General features: G+C 35.4%; 1 long non-coding RNA gene across 1 annotated transcript; it reads left to right on the top strand.

Annotated features, from left to right (window-relative positions):
- Positions 1 to 3,301: 3,301 nt before the first annotated feature.
- On the top strand, positions 3,302 to 6,603 carry LOC102026865. The gene is made up of 2 exons (XR_260485.2): positions 3,302 to 3,599; positions 6,434 to 6,603. It is a non-coding gene; the product is annotated as an uncharacterized LOC102026865 (long non-coding RNA).
- Positions 6,604 to 7,645: the final 1,042 nt, after the last annotated feature.

A 7,645-nucleotide genomic window follows, 5' to 3' on the forward strand; every position in this document is an offset into this window, starting at 1 on the left:
TCTCTTCATATTGTCATATATTATACATACCTGTAATCTCAAATTACAATTTAAATGACTCATGATGAAATAGACTATCCAAGCACTAATCACAAGATGTATTTTATGTATTAATTTTGTCTGCTCATTCAATGAAATATTCAGAATGAATACAAAATAAGATTATTAAATAAAAGAAGATCAATGTTGATCATCTGCATCATAAAACACAGCTTTTTCTAATTGGGTTTTATATTAGCTACATATAGCTACTTGGACAGAGGAGTATGCCAGACAAAAGCTGCTAGTTGTGGCCACAAAAGCTGACCTCCTACTGTTTATGTTTGCAAGACTTGTGCCAGACCTTCCCACCTCCAGTTTATGATTTGACTTTCAACAGAGAAAAATACCATATCCTTAGACTGCAGCAACTAAAATTCCTTGAATTCTGAAAACTGTCTCCCCCCCATTACAGAAGCATGTTCGTATAAATAGTTTGCACATCTTAAAGGCCCTTCTAAGTAGCCCAGAGAGCTTCACAATTGTTTGCACAATAATGTCTTATATAATTAGTCAATTCTTCACAGTCATTGCTTGAGCTCTGTTGAGGTAAAAAAATGCCTATTCTTTCTTCCGCATGAAAAAGTGTTTTTTTATACTTCTATACTCGTCCTTTCTGGCAAGGCATCTTATTCTCAAGACTCTTGTATTTTAATGGTTCTCTTTATCCAGTTGATGCTTCTGGTTTCACAGAGACACCTTATCCTGACTACCATGGTTTCTGTTTATCTCTCCTGGGACCGAGCAGACCCTTAAAAGCAGAATTGAGTCAACAGGTCCCTCACTCTACTTGTAGGCTCTTGACTGAAGAGCAAAATGTGTCTGCTTAGATTTTGAATAACGGAGGACCAGATGCTCTGAGAGGGCAGTCTTGGGTTTGCGTCTTTAATCTAAAAGAACAGAGTATTTTCAGTGCTCAGAGCTCAAGAAACAGCTCAGTACTTTGTCTAAGTGCTCAAACTAAGACACATAAATTATTCCCACATTTTAGATAAGTCTTTAGCTGCCCAAAGCAATTGTTAGAAAGCATATTAAAAACATTGTACTGGAAAATGTCAAGGTTTACTCTGAAACCTGTATCACTTAAGTCCAAAATATACATTGACAGAAATAAAGAAAATGGATTTATAATACAAATCTAATGCACATTAGAGAATATAAGGTGATAAGAAGCAAATATATATGTATATAAATATATATATACACATAAGCCAAGTATTTTTATATATATGGTGACCTCAAATTAAATTAAGTATTCATAGTCTACAAATCTACAAAAGAGTATGTTAAACATTTTCCCATGAATCAAAAATGGTTTCCTAAAGATGAAGTAAAATTCATGTATGTTACACAAAATATTTAGTAGCATAACATAATTATTTTACTTTTTCGTTTCTTACTCAAGCCATTAGAATTTTAATATGAATTTATGATTAAAATATAGCATTCAATAATAACAATTGCGTGCAAGTTCCATTTATAGAAAATTCTTGTTGACCTGCATACGGGAAGATGGTGACATAATTTGCACAACTGGGATATATACTTATCAATATTTTAATTCTTATTTATTATAGCCATGATCTTTGTAAATTGACTCTAAACTGAATTTGACTAATTTCATTTATTAATGTGATACATATCTCTGTGCTCACAAGGCACAGACTGGACCATCTGATATTCCTTAGCTCATTCATAACAAGCAGAAGATGGTGTTATCGTACTCTGTGCTGTATAGCATAGAGTTCTTCAATTATTTTTAAAACATTTTTGTTATTATTTGTTTCAAATGGATGATCACAGAAAGTCATCATGGATTAACTATGTTATTGGGAAGATTCTTGTGTTCTGTTTTCTGGATAAGTAGTCTTCTGCTGTGCATGAGTCAGTAAGTGTTGTATTTCTTATTCTCTCCAGGAACAAGAGAGCTCTATTTGAAAATAAAGGGCAGTTGGAGATAAACAAAGAAACTACACAGCTCTGAACAGTAATCAAAAGTAATTCCATTGTGTCTCACCTTGATAACTGTGGAGTTTGAGAATGTCTCAGTAGGAAAAAATGTTTATTTTCTCCTTGTAGTTTTTATCATAAAGTACAGTCCTAGAGAAATAATAGTCTTTCTCCTGTGTTTGTATCTGTGGGAGCACATGCATGCATCTTTGTATGTGTACGATTCTGTGTGTTTTTGTATATTTATGTGTGAGGCTTGCTACACTTCCCTATAGACAAGTGGACAAATATGGATGTGTATGCATCAGATAGGGAGACCTCCAAGCTGTTTCTACTTGAAAGTCCTTCTTTCCCCATACACATTTGTGCTGCTCTCTTCTCTGTGATTTCTCAGGTCTCTTAAAGAAAAACATGCTTGTGGGAAGACAGCTTAAATCTTGTGATGAGTTTGTGCCCTCTGAGCGTAAGGAATGTGTTATAAAAAAATACACACTTAGATATGAAAGGGAAATTACGGGTTAATTTACTATAAGAAGTTGGAAACATGATGAAAGCCAGCCCTCGAGAAGGGGTTCATCAAGTCTCTGTTAAAGATTTGCAAATGATGGCATATACACACCATTTTATTTTCTACTACTCAATTACTAAAACCTATGGATAAGGAATAACAAACATCATATTATGATCCCTAAGAATCTAGGGGATCTGTCCCATTTGTCTCTCTGCCTCTGGTCTCTACTGTCTCTGCCTCTACCCTTTGTTTACCACGCTGTGTGACCCCATGCACCTGACCAGTAAGAGCTACATCAAGACGCTCCTGTGTCCTCTGGTGAGGCAGAGAAGAGTAGGGGTGGAGTACTCAGTCACCCAGAGTCTGTTTTGGGGCAGCCTTGGTTTGCTCAGTCCCTCAGCATAAGATCCTCCTTCCAAGAGATCCTTTCCCTTTTATTGTCCTCTTTCATGTTCATGACAATATTCTCCTTCCTGGCCTCCTCAGACCCAGGGCTCCTATAATGAGGTTGAGAATCATCCTAGAACACCCTGTGTACAACTTAGTTAATACCCCTTCTAAAGCTTTCCTCGTGGTACCTGATAAAAGCACCATTGTTTTCTGCCAGGGCTCATTTCTACGTGTAGGAGACCGAGACTGACCTCCATTGTATATTAGTAGCCGTCTTACGCGTCTTTCCCTTTAAGTAAGGATGGCCTACCATTGCCTAGCCACTCCCGCCTCAAGAACTAGGACTGCCCACCGTTACCTAGTTACTCCCGCCTTTGTCGGGTTACTTGGTTATTCCAGCCTTAGAACTTCCGCGTTTCTCCGTGCGGTATATAAGCACGGCACTTCCCGCTAATAAATGAGACTTGATCAGAGCACTGTCTTGTCTCCATTCTTCGTGTCTCTTGTCCCTTTATAATCCCCACTCCCCCTCTAGGGTCTTAGTTGACTGTACCCGCGGGCCGGAACATCTAGGCAAACCATTAAAGAAAATGTGTCCTTGCCAGATCCCAGCAAATGGGAACATCACTTTGCAAAGGCTGAATTCCAGTGGCCTTTTTGATCATGCGTAGTAAACAGCAAAGCTTTTTAGTAGAGATGCATGAAGCAAGTAAGAACAGATATGCTGGGGAAAAATTGTAGGTGCTGAAGTAAAAACATAAATCAAACTTCACCTTTAACATGTGTACGTGGGGAGAAACTGACCCTTGAAATCGGGGGTGGACTGATTTTTAATCATAGTGTTCAATGGCTCTTGAGGTCCCAGAAGTATTACTCTTGTATCATGACTTTTCAAACTATAATGATATTCATTGAAATTCTTTGTTCTTCTGTATCTTTTTCTCAATTTGTTTATGAATGAAATTACTGCCTTGTTCTCTACAGAGGACACATAATTTAGGGTGTCTATTATTAGCAGTCTGCTTAATATGCTGTTTACTTTTTATGCTTTATTCATTTATCTATTTATTTATTTGTATTTTTCATTGAGGATTTGGTACCTAATTCAATTTGGAAGGAAGAACTGCGGTAAACTTCCTTTGTTTAATGTAGTTCACCCAGTGTTCTGTCACATTTATGTTATGTTCATTTGGAAAACACCCCAGAAAGCAATTCTTTTCTCTAGATAAATGTACTTTTTCTTTATAATTGTCAGCAGAATGTTCTGGCAGCTGACCACACTTTTAAAACCAAATAAATGTTCCTCACTAAGGTTTAAACTGAAGAAGAAACCCATAAGATATTGAGAATCTCTGCATTTCCTTAAAATTATAGAGGTAAAATTTGATTTTGAGCAAGACACAGCAAGTCCCTAGTTACTATTTAATTGAATGAGCACAATCAGGTTTTAATCAATTTGTACTTTCTTCTGATTGTAGGTAATAGAATTTAAATATCAATGTAAATAAATCTTTGAAAGATCTTTCATACAATTTTTCTCTCACTTCTTTTCCTAGAAAAGTCTGTGCATTATTTCTATCACATCACCTGTAATATTAGAACTGAGGGAAAAATTTATCATTGAAAGTTATCACCTATGTTTAATCCTTCTGTAATTGCAAAAATTTTTATTGATAGATGTGGATGATTACCTTGCATTCCTTGCCAGAGAATTTCAATGATAAAGTAATTCCTTCCTATATTTTTAGTCAGGTCAAAAGCTATTCCTTACATTGGATGAAAACCACCTCAGCATTGAGGAAAGTTCGGCTTTCAAGTATATTTCAAATTCTTCTGAAATTTGTCCTTTTTTCCTCCAAATTCTGTTTTATAATAAGAATTCACCATTTCCTCTATAAATGTAATTAATTCTTTCACATCTTGTGAAATTGGGATCTTTTTATTGTATGCCTTCAGAGTATCACTGATATATATCAAGAATTATAATAAAATGTGTGCTGTAATTCAAATCAATGTGCCTTGTACTCCAGTCTGAACCACTCTATTAAATGATTTCTGTGGTCATTATACTCAGTTGACAAAATCGATTGTGAACACATAGGAATTATATTCTGTAATTCAAAATTTGTATTCACTTTCTCCTGGACAAGCACAGTAGCAAAAACAGCAAAAAATCAGAAAAAAAAAAAAAGTATTTTCTGAACTATCTCATCAACTTAGAGTATTCTGCTTTAATTCTGTGCTTTGCTTGGAAAGGATGTGAAGGGATGGTAAAGTGTTAGTGCAATCCCCAAAGAACCTTGTGCTTGTGCAGTTCCCTTCAGGATTTCATCATTGCACTACATAACCCCTTTTCAAGTTTGCTTGATTTCTGATGCTTCCTTGCCACTTAATTAATGCAGGAATCTTTTGAGAAACTATATGAAGATCATTCTTCACTGAAATAGTCTACCAATGCTTTCTAAGCCAGAAGACTTCTTTTAATCTGCCACCTGCCACCTCGATCTGCCTTGTAATCTCTTATTAATGGAATAATATATATATGATATGTATATCTCATATATCACATCTATCTATCTATCTATCTATCTATCTATCTATCTATCTATCTATCTAGATCTTCTTCCTTATAATGTACTTTCCACTTGACAGAAATGATAGAATTGTTTTAAAATTTACCAAAATTTACCATAGAAGTGAACTCATAGGTGAATATAGTTGAATAACTCAATACAAATTCAATTGTAGTAGGAGAAGAAAATAAAATTTTGAGTTCTGAACACTCTAATCTTCTCTATAAGTTTTACATGAATTTTTAAATACATCCTCAGAATATAAAAATTATTATTTTGCAAGTCTTGACCTCAGGGAACTACAGTCTAGTAGAGGTTTCATATTTGAGGAAGTGAATGAAATAATGTAGTGCTCTAGTAATATTATGTGTGGGCTTTTCACTATAGTGGAGGTTCTAATAAAAGAATCATCCATCTCTCCAGGCTGAAGCACCTTACCTTAGCAAGCAAAATATGAAGATGTGAAAGATTCATAAGCCTCAAATCCTTAACTACAGAATCACTGTGAATTCTTAGAAGGCTTATTTTCAATCATAATAAGAAGAGGATTTTTTAGTTAACTGGGGCTTGTTGTTGCTATAACTAAATATAACTATAACAACAACTATAACTATATATATATATATATAAGCTATCTATGAAGTAAAAGGAAAAGGAATGAAATCAGTTGCTTTTGCAAATAACATGCCAAATTTCTTTCCATGATATTCCAAATACAAAATGTTTGTAACTTCAAGGAACTTCTCTTTTACTCACATCCTTCTGGAGATTTGTGCACCACTAATTCTGCAACACTACATTATTTTGTAGGTTTTAAAATCCTCTTAGGATTCTCTTAATAATTCTTTCTTACTTTTTTGTGGGCGGCTTGTTGGGAAGTAATGATGGGGAAGATGGGACATTCACAAGTGGAATTAGTGCCCTTATCGAGCCATGAGAACTTTCTCTTCCTGTCTGCTGTCTGCTACAGGAGCCTTCAAGGAGCAGGCTGCCGACTAGGAAAAAGGCCCACACCAAACCCTGGACCTGAAAGTGCTGCAGTTCTGGGCTTGCCCTCCTCCAAAACTGTGAAGAGGAAACATGCTCGATGCAGTAGCCCGTCCATAGTCACTGCTTATGGAAGCCCTACTTGACTAAGGTGACTTTCAGATGATTTACAAATACAGATTTAACAAGATGTATTTCATAAAAAGCAGAATCAAACAGTCGTGTGTACACCAATTGATTAACAAATGTTTTCAAGTATTTCTGTTATACTGGAAATGCTTATTATCACCCCTTTTAGAGGTAGAATTTGCTTCAGAAAGACAACACTTGGTTTTCCCAAGGTAGCCAGAGAAACTTTAGGAAAAAGGCTCAGAGCTCAAAGAACGCCATAGTGAGCAATCTTCCCTCCCTACTTTCTTCTTTTGCTTCATTCCTTCTGCCTTTTCTTTCTATTTTTATAACACAGACTTAGACATTATTCTTCCTGTCCTATCTAGAGTCAGATTGTAAGATTGTTTTTTTCCTATGTGTCTTAATAATTATGAGAGATGAGTCAAATTGTGACAGAAAAAAAGCAAAATATTTCTCTTTGCTTTAAATTTCTGTTTTTAAGATATATCTTTCAGAGGAAGTTATCAGAACTACAGAAATGAAATTTTTCATATTTTTAAACATTTTAAAACCAGAGTCTGAAACAGCGGTACTAGATCTCTCCAGAGACAATACATTCTCACATGTTTGCCAGCCTTATTTCCTCATCAAAGAAAGTTCAGATGAGGAAAAGGAGCTCAACTTCTCAAAGCTTTGTGACTCACCTATCACTAATTTAAAAAGGGCATTACTTATTCTGTTTCAAGGTACTCCAAGGAGATACTTTACTGCATGTCTTTTAATCAGTGAATGTAAGGTGAGGTCCTCTTGAGAGGTTAGAGGAGGAAAAGAATATGTAATTTCAGGGTCATGATTCCCCAGAACTGGTAGAAGGGCTTAGCTAGTCATTAAAACATATTGTCCAAACCTAACTTTCTATCATGTTTATGGGTTCTTGTACTCTTTGCAAACTCTAAACATGGAATTTACTAGTACTATGAGCTAGCTGTTTTCCACACAAGCAATGTAAGTCACAACTTTTGAAGATCATTTTAAACTACTCGTGGTGGTTATTTTGATTTAAGAGAATTTTGAAAATAAGGGT

The sequence above is a fragment of the Chinchilla lanigera genome, unplaced genomic scaffold (genome assembly GCF_000276665.1).
Source record: "Chinchilla lanigera isolate Chin_1 unplaced genomic scaffold, ChiLan1.0 scaffold00016, whole genome shotgun sequence".
Lineage (NCBI taxonomy): Eukaryota > Metazoa > Chordata > Mammalia > Rodentia > Chinchillidae > Chinchilla > Chinchilla lanigera.